Genomic DNA, 16,222 nt, shown 5'->3' with positions numbered 1-16,222 from the left:
AACAAGTAGGAAGATGGGGAAGCAAGCACCCTAGGACTTAATGGTAGGAGCTCTGTAACCATCTCCTCCCCAGTGATTAACATTCCAATTCTTGCAGGTGGGTTTTTGGCGCAGAAGAGAAAGCCTGGAGGAGTATCAAACTTCTTGCCCGCCGTTCACCAGGGCAGCCAGGGTAGAAGCGCTGAGAAAGCACAAGAAAACCGAAGTGACATCTCAGTCAGAAGTTCTGTGTCAAGGTCTGCATTCCTGAGTTTTAATGGGACACTGACCAACTTGAGTATTCTTAGAAGAGTACCTGAAATGAGGAGGAAAGCGTGAAAATCCAAGTGATTCATGAAGGACCCCACCTATGGGGACACGACGGCTGGGAGGGGAGGGAGGTGATATTGACAACTTTGTCCAGTTCTCTCAACTCTAACATGCTGCGACCTATTTGAAGAACTGTCATGTATCCTTATCTTTTTTCATCCAGGCTTAGGATGCCAATTGTCAGGTTTAGGACCATTGAGGAGAAGCCACAGAGAGACAGAGCTGGGGCTCAGCCCCAGTAAAATCTTTGTTTAATTCACTAAAACCTTACTGAGTACCTACTGTGTGTTAGGCACAGTGATGGGCATTGGAGGTACAGAAAGGAGCAAGACAAGCAGCTTGCCGTATTAGCAGTTGGAATGCCATGGTGCGTCCTGAGCTTCTCTTTATCATAACATTCATTGCAGTTACTGTTGCCTGACCGTCTGTCACCACTGTCCACCATTAACAACAAGGATACAGCTACTGAAGTTAGGGACCACATCTTGTTTGACCCTGTCTTCCCCAACACCTAGCACAGTCCCTGGCTTGAAATGGTTATTCAGTAATTACCTGTTGAATGAGTGAATGAATGAAAGGCTGGGAAGTGAGGGCATTTCTATGTGAAATGATGGTGTGTTTAGTGGTGGTATGGCTTAAGAATGCCACAGCACTGGCTCCATCTTCCTTGGAAGGCTCCCTGTCCTCTGGTCAAGAGAGTGAGTGTAGCCTGACACACATACCCCCTCTGGTTCAGACCCTACGGCCAGTAGAAGGAGTGGAGTTCCAATTCCACTGGGAACCAGCCAGGCTCTATCTGACGATCTCAAGATGCTGCCCCTTCTAGGATGTAGGACTCAAAAGGCTTGTGACATGGACTATAGGCTGGATGGGTGGAGTGCACCAGGGCCAAGAGAGGAGCAGAAAGAGAGCAAAGGAAAAGCCAGATTCTTTTTGCCCCTGACCCTTCTCCCAGTTTCCTCTCCAAATATTTCTGTGTAGGAATATGGTATTTTATTTATTCTTTTTTAAAGGATTTTTTTCTTTGAGGAAGATTAGCCCTGAGCTAACTGCTGCCAATCCTCCTCTTTTCGCTGAGGAAGACTGGCCCTGAGCTAACATCCGTATGCATCTTCCGCTGCTTTATATGTGGGATGCCTACCACAGCATGGCGTTCCAAGCGGTGCCATGTCCACACCCGGGGTCCGAACCCGCGAACCCCGGGCCACTGAAGCGGAACAGTGAGAACTTAACTGCTGCGCCACCAGGCTGGCCCCGGGAATATGGTATTTTAGAAGAAAGGAGAAGGGTGGGGCATGTTGATACAGCCTACAAGGCAGGTATCTCCACTCAGCCCTCACCCCAAGATGGCTGTGTCCAAGCAGCTGGCCTTGATCGGTTCTCTTTGCCCTTTCTTGTCAGTCCTCTCTCTACACCCTCTCTCCACCACAGCTCCATGCATCGACCTTTCTCCTTCTCTGTTCTAACTCAGAGTTGCACCTGGTTAAGGCCTAGCTCAGTGCCCCTTTCATCATCAAGCCTTGCCTTCTGTGCCAGCCTATGTTCTCCCTGAACTCTGCAAGCCCCAGGGTCTCAGAGGTTATGAGCATGGGCTTCAGAATCAGATAGACCTGAGCTTGACACAACTTTTTAACTTTGTGACTTTGCGTATGTTACTCAACTTTTCTTTTTTTTTTTTTTTTTAAAGATTTTATTTTATTTTTTCTCCCCAAAGCCCCCCGGTACACAGTTGTACATTCTTCATTGCGGGTCCTTGTAGTTGTGGCATGTGGGACGCTGCCTCAGCGTGGTTTGATGAGCAGTGCCATGTCCGCACCCAGGATTCGAACTGACGAAACACTGGGCCGCCTGCAGCGGAGTGCGCGAACTTAACCACTCGGCCACGGGGCCAGCCCCTGTTACTCAACTTTTCTAAGGGGACTGTAATCATATCTATCTCTTAGGTTGTGAAGACGTAATGAGAAAATACGTGTAATGAACTTGGCATGTAGTAAATACTCAAGGGACGTTAGTGCTGTTGACTGTGGGCTGTGTGAACTTACTGATACCCATACTGAGCCTTGTGCTGTTGACCAACATCTTGCTTCTTCCAGATCTTAGTTCTTTAGTTGGGTTATAGTATGCTTAAGGAGGGGACCTCTCTTCACTGTGTCCTTCACAGCAGGAGCTCACGCCAAGTAGGAATATTTGATTAATTGATTGATTACCTAGTCACACTTTGTTGATGCTTTTTGAGGAACAGAACTTTTGAGCATGTGGTAAACTTGGTCTCTTGTCTGAATGCAGTGGCTTTGAGATTGCTTATGTGGGACCCTTCACTCTGTGGCTTCCTAAGCCTCCCAAGACTTCTTGAGGCACAGATGCATCTATGTAGACTGCCCTGCCTCGTAGTTCTCAGGATTGGCTGGTACTTTCTACTTATCATTATTTTTTTTAAAAGTTAGCTATTAATCTGGACTATTTTGTTGACATAGGGGGTTCAAGATAGAGTGAGAACACTGGGGATATCTGACTTTTCTTTTTTGGAGACCAAAGAAGCCAAGAACATAGTGTGCTACCTTTACAACAAGCAGTGGTTTTTCCATTAAAAGGCAGATGCTTCATTTCCGAAGGTTAAATAGAGTGGTCCTTAAAAAATGATTCCAGTTGGTTAACTTTAGGGCCCTGGAGAATAAAATCCAATTCAAGCATATACTTCAACTTTAATTCCACAGCATTTCCTCTTGATTATGAAGTGAAAATTCTCATTTGCTCTAGGGCCTGGCACTTGGGTATTTTGGTCCTCTGTGGGGAGGGTGGCGGCCATGCTGTGACTGCCGATGCTGCTTTGGGGCCTCCCCACCCCTGTCCTTCTCTTGCCCGTGGTTAGGGAGAAAGTCTCTCTAATAGTTGCCACCTTGTACAGTTTCCACCAAACCGTCTCTGGTTTTAATTCCCCGTTTCTACATTTTAACTCCAAGAAACTTCAAGCCACCCAACCAAAGTCAGCAATTCTCTCTTTTTCTTTGTTCATTCACTCATCCATCCATCCATCCATCCATTCATCTATCCATCTATTTAGCAAATTGGGTGCTTACTATCTGCCAGGAACTATACTAGGAGCTAGGAGAAGGGTGAGGAGCAAAACCAGACTTCATCTGTGCCTTCTTGAAGTCTGTGGTCTAAGTGGGGAGACAGATCAACCAAAGAATCACAGACATGAGGGTATAATTCTAAATGAGACGATGAGATAGATGCCCTGAGGAAAGGAGCTCATTCTGTGAGATCATATCAATGAGGAACCTGTCCTAGATGTGGGATGTGTGGTCAAGGAAGGCTTCCCTGAGGTACTGATGATGCTTAGGCTGGAATTTGAAGATGGGTAGTTGTTAACTGGGTGGAGATATGGCTAGGAGAGTTGCAGGTAGAGGAGACAGCGTGTGTGTGCAAGGTCCTATGGCAGGAGGGACCATGGCTTATTTAAGGAACCATAAGAAGGCTGCAGCATAGACAGCATTGGGAGCAGGAAGGAGAACGGAGCGAAATGAGGCTGGAGACCAAGTTAGGAGCCAGACTGTGGGTGGGATCTTGCAGAGTCTTTATTGTAAGAGCAATAAGAAGCCAGCGAGGAGTTCTCAGTGTGTGTTGCGGGGGGAGGGGAGTTGGGTGGGTGGATGACAGATTTTCATTTTCAAAGATTACCTTTTATTGCCAGGATTAGCAGTGGCTTCTGTCACTACTGAAACTATGTTTGATCTTTGACCTCCACCAGGCGAAATCTCAGCCCTTAAACCCAGCTTTCCAAATGAAATAAGAAAAGATCGAGTTCTAGAAAATGCCACTTTGTCTTCCCTAGCACATTTAAAGGTAGTTGAAAAATAGAACCATGACTAACATGTAGATGATTTGGCTAATCTTGATACTAGCTGGGGTTTGTGAATAATACCCAGCAGGTATTTGCATTTTCTGAGAAGTCAGCCTTTGCTGCTTCAAGGTGAGATCACCAACCCAGGTTATCTCTAGGGTTGGGAATGAGACTGGTTGATATTGCTTCCCTTATGAGATTTTGGTCCAAGTTAGCAGGTAACAGCAGATTTCCACCCATCATGCTTGTAGTATCTTAGACCTTCAGTCACCCAATCATTGTTGGACACGAGCTGTCCGAGGTTGTGCGGTTGTGCTGTTTCAAATCCCCTCTCTATCCTATCTGTGTTTTCTTTGCTACTTTGTTTCAATAAACACACCCCTCCCTAGCACACCTCATCCTGTCCTCCTAGCACATTGTAGCCAATTGTCACAGGTTGGGTTCTCTGGAACAGGTGCTGAGATGGAATTTGGGATGCAAGATGTTTATTAGGGATCAGCATCCGTGAAGGAAACAGAGAGGAAGCAGGATTGGGCAGAGGGAGAAGTCCAACTCAATGCAGTCCTACAAAGCCTTTGCCCACCCCCTGGGAGCTCTGGATGGAGTATTGCCCATCAGGGTGTCCCATGTCAGGCCAGAATGGCTGGGCTTTCACCCCAGGCTCACTTGGTAACAGGGCAGATGTGGGCTGTTCCAGGAAGGGTGTGACCTTGGGCCAGGTGGCTCTCAAAGCTGAAGCATCCCCTGACCTCACTCCCTGTAGCCGGTCAGCAAGTCCTTCCTTGAAGGGGAACGTGAGGCACCTGTCTATGTCTACCACATCAAACATCTGCTTAGTGTCAGAGACAGGCCCACAGATTCCAATATTAGTAGACTATAAGTGTAACCGTGTCAGACTGTGGAGAAAAGCCTTCTTTTTCACTTGGAGTTATGGCTTTTTAGTAAATAAAAAAGTGGTTTTTTTTGAGAAACTGAATGAAAATATGAAGAAAAGCTCTGTGAATGGCTTTGAAATGGTTAAATCCATGGAAGTAAGTTAATACTGCAAAGCCCTGCTTAAGAAACTTGAACCACTGTTTTTGAAAGGACAAAACAAAGCCTTCCATGTGTAGAGCACTTCAGTTTTCAAAGTACTTTCTCATGTCATTTGACCCCTATAATAAACCTGTGAAGTGAGCAGAGCAGGTCTTATAACCATTTCAAAGATGAGAAAGCAAGGCTTACGAACGTTTAGTGACTTGCCCAAGGTCGTACTTTTGAAATCTCGCCAGCATTCATCTATGCCTTTTTCTTTGAAAGTGGGAAACTTCTTGGCCCAATTCCTGGACCAGTCAGGAATGCTCAAGATGATGGACAGGAAGTGGAAAAACAGAGCAGGGAAGAGATCAAACTGATGAAACAGAAAATGACTTGGAGCGTCACTTGGACCAAAGGCTTAAAAACACAGGAGGGCGAGCACTGAACACTGAAGTGTAAACTACGCAAGAGAGAGGAAGTCTATCCCCAGTCTAGCATTTTTTGGAGGGCACAGAGAGCAATGATGTCAAAATACAATTTCCTGGAGACCAGGTAGGGGAAGTGTCATCTCAGAGATGAATATAGAACCTGAAAGACAGGTGATATTGGGGCCTGAGAGACCAAGACCTTTCCTTCCTCGGGTCAGAAGCCAGAGTGACAAGCAAGATGAGATATATCTCAACTCTCCAGAGGCTAAGTGGGAGGGACCAAAAAGGATAGTCTGGAGAGATGGCGCTCCGTCTGCAGAGCCAGGGGACTGGAGGACTGCCCTAGCCAAGGGGAGCGCAGGTCAGACTACAGAACATGAACTGACATGACCTCTTCCTCCTCCCTTTTTTTTTAAGATGTGCACAACTGTGATATTGGGCTGTATCTCTCCCACCCTTTTCTCTTTCTCTCTTTTCCTTCCTTCCTTTCTTCTTTGTCTTTCTTTTTTCTTTCATTTTACAATCTCACAAAACTATTAGGAATGAATTATGTTTGTGTCATTTTACCTTCTTTCTTTTTTTAAATTTTATTTTATTGTGATAAAAACACTTAACACGAGATCTACCCTTTTAATGACGTTTTAAGTATATGCTGTAGTGTTGTTGACTGTAGGTACAATATTGTACACAGATCTTCAGAACTTATTCATCTTGCTTAACCAAAACATTATGTCCTTTGATTAGTAACTCCCTATTTCTCCCTTACCCTTGTCCCTGGCAATCACTATTCCAGTTTTTGATTCTATGAATTTGACAATTTTAGATACCTCATATAAGTGAAATCATGCAGTATTTGTCTTTCTATGGCTGGCTTAAGCCACTTAGCATAATGTTCTCAAGGCTCATCCATGTTGTTTCATATTACAGCATTTCTTTTCTTTTTTAAGACTGGATAATATTCCATTGTATGTATATATCACATTTTCTTTTTCCATTCATCTGTCAACGGACATTTAGGTTATTTCCATATCTTGGCTATTGTGTGTAGTGCTGCAGTGAACACGGGAATGCAGATACCTCTTGGAGATCCTGATTTCAATTCTTTTGGATAAATACCCAGAAGTGGAATTGCTGGATCATATTGATACTTCTATTTTTAATTTTTTGAGGAACCTTCACGCTGTTTTCCATAGCAGCTGCACCATTTCACAGTCCCACCAATGGTGCACAAGGGTTCCAATTTCTCCACATACTCACCAATGCTTGTTGTCTCCTGGTTGTTTGATAATAGCCATTCTGATAGGTATGAGGTGATATCTCATTGTGGTTTTGATTTGCATTTCCAGATGATTAGTGATGTTGAGTATTTTTTCGTATACCTGTTGGCCATTTGCATTTATCCTTTAGAGAAATGTCTGTTCAAGTCCGTAGCCCATTTTTCAGTCAGCTTATTAGGGCTTTTTTTGCTGAGTTGTGGGAGTTCCTTATATATTATGGAGTTAACCCCTTATCAGATACAAGATTTGCCAATATTTTCTCCCACTCCATATGTTGCCTTTTCACTCTTGATTGTTTCCTGTGCTGTGCAGAAGCTTTTTAGTTTGATGTAGTCCCACTTGTCTAGTTTTGCTTTTGCTGCCCGTGCTTTTGGTGTCAGATCCATGAAATCATTCCCAAGACCAATGTCATGGAGCTTTTCCACTATGTTTTCTTCTAGAAGTTTTACAGTTTCAGGTGTTACATTTAAATCTTTAATCCATTTTGAATTGATTTCTTTGTATGGTGTAAGATAAGGGTCCAATTTTATTCCTCTACATGTTTATAGCCAGTTTTCTTAACACCGTTTGTTGAAGAGACTATCCTTTTCCCATTGTGTATTCATAATACCCTTGTCAAAGGATCAGTTGTTCATATATGCATGGATTTATTTCTGGGTTCTCTATTCTGTTCCGTTGGTCTGTGCATCTGTCTTTATGCTAGTACCATACTGTTTTGATTACTGTAGCTTTGTAATATGTGTTGAAATCAGGAAGGGTGATACCTCCAGCTTTGCTCTTTCTCTAGATTGATTTGGCCGTTCATGGTCTTTTGTTGTTCCATGTGAATTTCAGAATAGTCTTTTAAAGTTCTGTAAAAACTGCCACGGGGATTTTTATAGGGATCGCATTGACACTGTAGATAACTTTAGATAGTGTGGACATTTTAACAATATTAAGACTTCTAATTCATGAGCGCGAGATGTCTTTCCAATTGTTTATGTTTTCTTTTATTTCTTTCATCAATGTTTTGTAGTTTTCAGTATATGAATCTTTCACCTTGTTAGTTAAATTTATTTCTAAATATTTTATTCTTTTTGATGCTACTGTAAATGGGATTGTTTTCCTAATTTTTTTTTCAGGGAATTTGTTAGTGTATAGAAATGTAACTGACTTTTGCATATCTCGCAACTTTACTGAATTTGTTTATTAGTTCTCACAGTTTTTTATGGAGTCTTTAGTGTTTTCTATATATAAGAGGATGTTGTCTGCAAACAAGGACAATTTTACTTTTTCCTTTCTGATTTGGATGCCTTATATTTATTTTTCTTACCGATTTGCTCTAGGTAGGACTTCCAATACTATGTTGAATAAAAGTGGCAAAAGTGGGCATGCTTGCCATCTTCCTGATCATAGAGGAAAAGCTTTTAATTATTCACCTTGAGTGTGATATTAGCTGTGGTATTCTCATATATGGCTTTTACTATACTGAGATACTTCCCTTCTATTCCTAATTTGTTGAGAGTTTTACCATTAAAGAGTGTTGAATTTTGTCAAATGCTTTTGTGCATCCATTGAGGTAATCATGTGATTTTTATCCTTTATTCTGTTAATGTGATGTATCACATTAATTGATTTTCATATGTTGAATCATCCTTGTGTCCCATGGATACATTTCACTTGATCACGGTGTATGATCCTTTTAATATACTGTTGGATTCAATTTGATAGTATTTTGGTGAGGAGTTTTGCATCCATATTCATCAGGGATATTGGCCTGTAGTTTTCTTTCTTTCTTTTTTTTTTTTGATGTCTTTGTCTGCTTTTCATATCAGGGTAATGCTGGCCTCATAAAATGAGTGTGGGAGTGTTCCTTCCTTTTCAATCTTTTGGAAGAGTTTAAGATTGGCATTAATTCTTCTTTAAATTTTCGGTAGAATTCACCAGTGAAGCCATCTGATCCTAGGCTTTCCTTTGTTGGGAAGTTTTTGATTACTGATACAATCTGTATTCTAGTTATAGATCTGTTCAGATTTTCTATATCTTCACAATTCAGTTTTGCTAGATTATATGTTTCTAGGAATTTATCCATTTCTTCTAGGTTATCCAGTTTCTTAGTGTGATTGTCCTTGGCAGTCTGTTTTAATCCTTTTTATTTCTGTGGCACCAGTGGTAATATCTCCTCTTTCATTACCGATTTTATTTATTTGAATCTTAGCTCTCTTTTTCTTAGTCTAGCTAAGTATTTATCAATTTTATTTATCTTTTCAAGGAACCAACTCTTAGTTTCATTGATTTTTTCTATTAATTTCCTATTCTCTATTTCATTTATTTCTGCTCTAATCTTTATTTCCTTCCTTTTGCTAATTTTTAGATTAGCTTGTTCTTTTTATAGCTCCTTGAGGTATAAAGTTAGATTGTTTATTTGAGATCTTTCTTCTTTATTAGTTTAGGCGTTTATCTCAATAAATTTCCCTTTTAGTACTGTTTTTGCTACATTGTGTAAATTTTTGGTATGTTGTGTTTTTGTTTGTCTCACAGTATTTTCTAATTTCTTTTTTGATTTCTTCTTTGAACCAATTGTTGTTCAAGAGTGTGTTGTTTAATTTCCACATTTTCGTGAATTTTCAGTTTTCCCTCTGGCATTGATTTTTTTCTTTTCATTCTATTGTGGTCAGAAAAGATACTTGCTATGATTTCAATCCTCTTAAATTTGTTAAGACTTTTTTGTGACCTAATATGTGAAGTATACTGGAGAAATTTCCATGTGTACTTGAGAAGACTGTGTGTTCTTCAGCCATTAGGTAGAATGTTCTGTATATGTCTATTTGGTTCATTCGGTTTACAATGTTATTCACATTCTGTGTTTCCTTATTGGTCCTCTGTCTGGATGTTCTGTCCATTATTGAAAGTGAGATAGCGAAGTCTCCTACCGTTGTTGTATTGCTGTCTATTCTTCCCTTCAGTTCTGTCAGTATTTGCTTTATACATTGAGGTGCTCTGAAGTAGGGTGCATATATATTTATAATTGCTATACCTTCCTGTTATATTGACACTTTTATCCTTTTATAATGTCTTTTTTTGTCTGTTATGATAGTTTTTGACATAAAGTTTATTTTGTGTACTATAAGTATAGCCACTTCTGCTCTTTCTTGGTTGCCATTTGTATGGAATATCTTTTTCCATCTCTTCACTTTTAGACTCTGTGTGTCCTTAAATCTAAACTGAGTTTCATCATATAGTTGAGTCTTGTTTTCTGATCCATCCAGCCACTCTCTGTCTTTTGATTGGGGAGTTTAATCCGTTACATTTAAAGTAATCATTTATAGGGAAGGATTTACTATTACCATTTTATTAATCATTTTCTGCTAGTCTTGTTGTTCTTTTTCTCTCTTGCTGTCTTTCTTTGTGTTTTGTTGATTTTTTGGTATTGATATTCTTTGATTCATTTTCATCTTTATTTTTATTGAGGTAGCATTCGTTTATGACATTATATAAATTTCAGGTGTACATCATTATATCTCAGTTTCCATGTAGACTACATCACGTTCACCACCCAAGCTAACTACCACCCATCACTGTACACATGTGCCTTTTTACTCCTTTCACTCACCCGCTTTCCCCCTTCCCCTCTGGTAACCACTAATCTAATATCTATATCTGTGTTTTTGTTTGTTGTTGTTTTTTTATTTTCCACATATGAGTGAAACCATATGGTATTTGGCTTTTTCTGTCTGGCTTGTTTTGCTTAGCATAATACCCTCAAGATCCATCCATGTTGTCACAAATGGCAAGATTTCATCTTCTTTATAGCTGAGTAGTCTTCCACTGTGTATATATGACACATCTTCTTTATCCATTTATCTGTTGTTGAGCACTTAGATTGTTTCCAAGTCTTGGCTATTGTGAATAATAGTACAATGAACATAGGGGTGCAAATATGTTTTCAAATTAATGTTTTCATGTTCTTTGGATAAATATTCAGAAGTGGAATAGCTGCACCATATGGTAGTTCTGTTTTTAACTTTTTGAGGAATCTCCATTCTATTTTCCGTAGTGGCTGTAACCAGTTTATATTCCCACCAGCAGTGTATGAGAGTTGCCTTTGCTCCACATCTTCTCCAACACTTATTTCTTTTTGTTTTATTAATAGCCATTCTGATGGATGTGAGGTGATATCTCATTGTGGTTTTGGTTTGCATTTCCTTAATAATTAGTGATGTTGAACATCTTTTCATATACCTGTTAGCCATCTGTATATCTTCCTTGGAAAAGTATCTGTTCAGATCCTCTGCCCTTTTTGTAACTGGATGATTTGTTTTTTTCGTTGTTGATTTATATGAGTTCTTTATATATTTTGGATATTAATCCCTTATCAGATACACAATTTGCAAATATCTTCTCCCAATGTTAGGTTGTCTTTTCGTTTTGTTGATGGTTTCCTTTGCTGTGCAGAAGCTTCTTAGTTTGATGTAGTCCTGTTTGTTTGTTTTTTATTTTGTTTCCCTTGCCTAGGGAGACATGATATTCAAAAAGATACTTCCTATGTTTTCTTCTAGGAAAACAGGTCTTACGTTCAAGTGTTTAATCCATCTTGAGTTAATTTTTGTATATTGTGTAAGACAGTGATCTACTTTCAAAGATAAAAGACTGATCTTTTGCATGTGGCTGTCCAGTTTTCCTAACACCATTTATTGAAGAGAAGTTTCTTTCTCTATTGTATGTTCTCGGCTCATTTGTTGAAAATTAGCTGTCCGTACATTTGTGGGTTTATTTCTGGGCTCTTGATTCTGTTTCATTGATCAGTATGTCTGTTTTGTTGGTTTTTTTTTTTTTTTGCCAGTACCGTACTGTTTTGATTACTATAGCTTTGTAGTGTGTTTTGAAATCAGGGAGTGTGATACCTCTAGCTTTGTTCTTTTTTCTCAGGATTGCTTTAGCTATTCAAGATCTTTTGTTCTTCCATATAAATTTTAGGATTTTTTGTTCTGTGTCTGTGAAGAATATCCTTGGGAATTTGATAGAGATTGTGTTGAATCTGTAGATTGCTTTAGGAAGATGGACATTTTAACTACATTAAATCTTCTAATCCATGAGCACAGAATATCTTTCCATTTCTTTTTGTACTCTTCAACTTCTTTCAACAATATTTTATAGTTTTCAGTCTACAGGTCTTTCACCTCTTTGGTTAAATTTATTCCTAGGTATTTTTATTCTTTTCGTTGTGACTGTAAATGGGATTGTATTCTTGATTTCTCTTTCTGCTATTTTGTTATTAGTGCATAGAAATGCAACTGATTCTTGTATGTTGGTTTTGTACCCTAAAACTTTACTGTATTTGCTTATTATTTCTGATAGTTTTTTTGGTGGATTCTTTAGGGTTTTCTTCATATAAAATCATGTCATTTGAAAATAGCGAGTTTTCCTTCTTCCTTTCTAATTGGTATCCTTTTATTTCTTTTTCTAGCCTGGTTGCTCTGGCTAGGACTTCCAATACTATGTTAAATAAGAGTGGTGAAAGTGGGCATCCTTGTCTTGTTCCTGTTCTTAGGGGGATAGCTTTCAGGTTTTCACCATTGAATATAACGTTAGCTGTGAGTTTGTCATATATAGGCTTTATTATGATGAAATACTTTTCTTCTATACCCATTTTATTCAGTTTTTATCATAAATATCTGCTGTTATCTTGTTGAAAACTTTCTCTGCATCTATTGAAATGATCATCTGACTTTTATTCTTCATTTTGTTGATGTGGTGTATCACGCCAATTGATTTGAGGATGTTTAACCATCTGTCTGATCCTCTTAGTGTATTGTTTTATTTGATTTGCTAATATTTTGTTGAAGTTTTTGCATCTATGTTTATCAGTGATAGTGGCCTGTAATTTTCTTTTTTTGTGTTCTCTTTGTCTGGTTTTGGTATCAGGGTAATGTTGGACTCATACAATGAGTTAGGAAGTGTCCCCTCCTCTTCAATTTTTTGGAAGAGTTTGAGAAATATGGGCATTAAATCTTCTCTGAATATTTGGTAGAATTCACCAAGGAAGCCATCCTGGTTCTGGACTTCTGTTTTTTGAGGAGGGTTTTGATTACTGTTTTGATTTCCTTACTAGTAATTGGTCTATTCAGATTCTCTGTTTCTTCTTGTTTCAGTTTTAGAAGATTGTATGGTTCTACGAATTTATCCACTTCTAGATTATCCAATTTTTGGTGTATAGCTTTTCATAGTATTCTCATATCATCCTTTTTATTTCCATGGTGTCTGTTGTAATTTCTCCTCTTTCACTTCCGATTTCGTTTATTTGAGCCTTCTCTCCTTTTTTCTTGGTGAGTCTAACTAAAGGCTTGTCAATTTTGTTTATCTTTTCAAAGAATCAACTCTTCATTTCATTAATCTTATCTATTGTCTTTTTTGTCTCTATTTCATTTATTTCTTCTCTGATTTTTATTATTTCCTTTCTTCTACTGATTTTAGGCTTTGTTTGTTCTTTTTTTTCCAGTTGCTTCAGGTGTATTGTTAGATTGTTTGAGATTTTTCTTGTTTGTTGAGGTAGGCCTGTATTGCTATAAACTTCCCTCTTAGTACTGCATTTGCTGTGTCCTATAAATTTTGATATGTCGTATTTTCATTTGTCTCTAGGTATGTTTTTATTTCTCCTTTGATTTCTTCATTGACCCAGTGATTGTTAGGTAGCATTTTGTTTAATATCCACATATTTGTGACTTTTCTAGTTTTCTGCTTGTTGTTGATTTCTAGTTTCATACCATTGTGGTCAGAAAAATGCTTAGTAAGTATTTCAATCTTCTTAAATTTATTAGGACTTGTTTTGTGGCCTAATATGTGATCTATCCTGGAGAATGTTCCAAGTGCATTTGAAAAGAATGTATGTTCTGCAGTTTTGAATGGAATGTTCTGTATATATCTACTAAGTCCATCTGGTATAATGTGTCATTTAAGGTCAATGTTTCCTTATTGATCTTCTGTCTGGATGATCTATCCATTGATGTAAGTAGAGTGTTAAAGCCCCCTACTATTATTGTGTTATTGTAAATTTATCCTTTTATATCTGTTAATATTTGCTTTATGTATTTAGGTGCTCATATGTTGGGTGCACAGATATTTACAAATGTTATATTCTCTTGTTGGATTGTTCTCTTTACCATTACGTAATGCCCTTCTTTGTCTCTTGTTACAGTTTTTGTTTTAATGTCTATTTTGTCTGATATAAGTATTGCTACCCCAGCTTTCTTTTGTTTCCATGTGCATGGACTACCTCTTTCCATCACTTCACTTTCAGTTTATGAGTGTCTTTAGGTTTGAAGGGTGTCTCTTGTATATATATGGGTCTTGTTTTTTTTGTTTATCCATTCAGCCATCCTATGTCTTTTAATTGGAGCATGTAGTCCATTTACATTTAAAGTAACTGTTTATAAATATGTACTTATTGCCATTTTGTTATTTTTTTTCTGGATGTTTTTGTAGTTCTTCTCTTTTCCTTTCTTCTCTTGCTATCTTCCCTTGTGACTTATTGCCTCTCTTTAGGGTTATGTTTGGGTTCCACTCTCTTTATTTTTTCTATATTTATCATAGGTTTTTGGTTTGTGATTACTATGAGGTTCATGTATAATAATCTGTGTAAATAGCAATCTATATTAAATTGATGGTCTTTTAAGTCTGACCTCTTACTAAAAGCCCTACACTTTTACTCAGCCTCCCCAATATTTTATGTTTCTGATATCATATTTTACCTCTTTTATTTTTGTATATCCCTTAATCTGTTATCATATGTATAGGTAATTTTAGGTTCATCTTGTTTGGTACTCTCTGTTCTGTGCTTCGTTTACCTGGATGTCTGTTTCCTTCCCCAGGTTAGGGGAGTTTTTAGCTATTATTTATTCAAATAAGTTCTCTGCCCCTTTGTCTCCCTCTTCTCCTTCTGGGACACCTATAATGCAGATATTAGGACTCTTGATATTGTCCCAGAGGTCCCTTAGACTGTCCTTGTTCTTTTTAATTCTTTTCTCTGTTCAGCTTGGGAGATTTCCTTTACTCTTTCATCCAGATCACTGACCTGTTCTTCTGTGTCATTTACTCTGCTGTTGATTCCCTCTAGTGAATTTTTCATTTCCGTTATTGTATTTCCTCAGTTCTGATTGGTTGTTTTTTTATATTTTCCAATTCTTTCTTGAAGTTCTCACTCTGTTCATCTATTCTTCTTGCAAGATCAGTGAGCATACTTACGACTACTAGTTTATACTCCTTATCAGGTAGATGGTTTCTCTCTGTTTCGTTTAGTTCTTTTTCCGAGGATTTGTCCTGTTCCCTCATTTGGAATATATTCCTTTGTCTCCTCGTTTTGCCTACTTCTCTGTGCTTATATCTATGTATTAGGTATATTGGTTATGTCCCCTAATCTTGGAAATGTGGCCTGATGTAAGAGATGCCTTATGGGGCCCAGCAACATGCTCCCCTCTCATCAGTGCTGCCAAATACTCCAGCAGTGTCCCCTGTGTGGGCTGCATGTGCCCTTCTGTTGTGGTGGGATTGCTATTGCTGCGGGTGCATGGGTAGGCTAAGCTGGTCCCCAGGCTGGCTGGCTGTAAGGCTTGGCTGCATGCTGCTATTACAGTCATGTTATTGGGTCGGGCAAGCCCCCCTGCCCTGCATGGCTGGCTGCAAAGTCTAACAGCACAGAACTACTCCTGTTTTGCTGTAGAGAGTCAGGCCCCAGTGTGGCTGGTTGCTAGGCTCAGGGACTCACAATTGCTGTAGACCTCTGATGTGGCTCCCTGCAGGTGTGCACTCTCATCAGCTCTTTTTTGGATGGGGCAGGCCTCTGGCTAGATGTAGTTATGCTGCCCTGGGGCATACAACTGCATCAGGAGCTCAGATGCATGGAGCCAGCCCCAGGTACAGCTGTGCACAATCATTTCAGGCATTGGAAGGTGGGGCAGATGCCCTGTGTGGCTATGTGGGATGGGCAGTGGCACAAGTATGCTGTGGGCCCACATGCCCCACATGCCCCACAGCCCCGCCACTGTGGGCCCACAAGTTTGCTGTGGGCTTGCTGGTGGGTGGTGCTAGTCCCTTGAGAAGGCTGCCTGCTGCCTGGCTGTGCTCGATTGCCTCAGGTGCTATATTAGGTGGGGCAGAGCCCTGTCCTAACAGGCTAAAGGCAGAGGTACAAAAGCAACTATCAGCATTTGTGTCAGCACAACTGAACTGGTCACAGTAACAGCTGCCACCAGTGTCTCAGCTGTCTCCTGCCTCTCCAAGATAAGCTCCAAGCTTAATAAGTGAGTCTCTTTTACCAATGGATTTTTCTACCTGGTGTTTTTGGGCTGGTTTACTGGTCTGGTGAATCCGTA

The 16,222-nt window shown here is 39.4% G+C and overlaps 1 protein-coding gene across 1 annotated transcript in view; it reads left to right on the top strand.

The window, feature by feature from the left end:
* Positions 1–16,087: 16,087 nt before the first annotated feature.
* The window catches only part of LOC124236210 (aromatase), a 111,576-nt gene continuing 111,441 nt past the window's right edge, over positions 16,088–16,222 (top strand). Inside the window, exon 1 of the mRNA XM_046655026.1 lies at positions 16,088–16,150. The gene's annotated coding sequence lies outside the window, so the exon portion shown is untranslated. The remainder of the gene's footprint in view (positions 16,151–16,222) is intronic.

This window comes from Equus quagga, chromosome 2 (assembly GCF_021613505.1).
Source record: "Equus quagga isolate Etosha38 chromosome 2, UCLA_HA_Equagga_1.0, whole genome shotgun sequence".
Classification (NCBI taxonomy): domain Eukaryota; kingdom Metazoa; phylum Chordata; class Mammalia; order Perissodactyla; family Equidae; genus Equus; species Equus quagga.
Note: the sequence above shows the minus strand (reverse complement) of the source record. Positions and strands in the feature narration are given on the sequence as shown.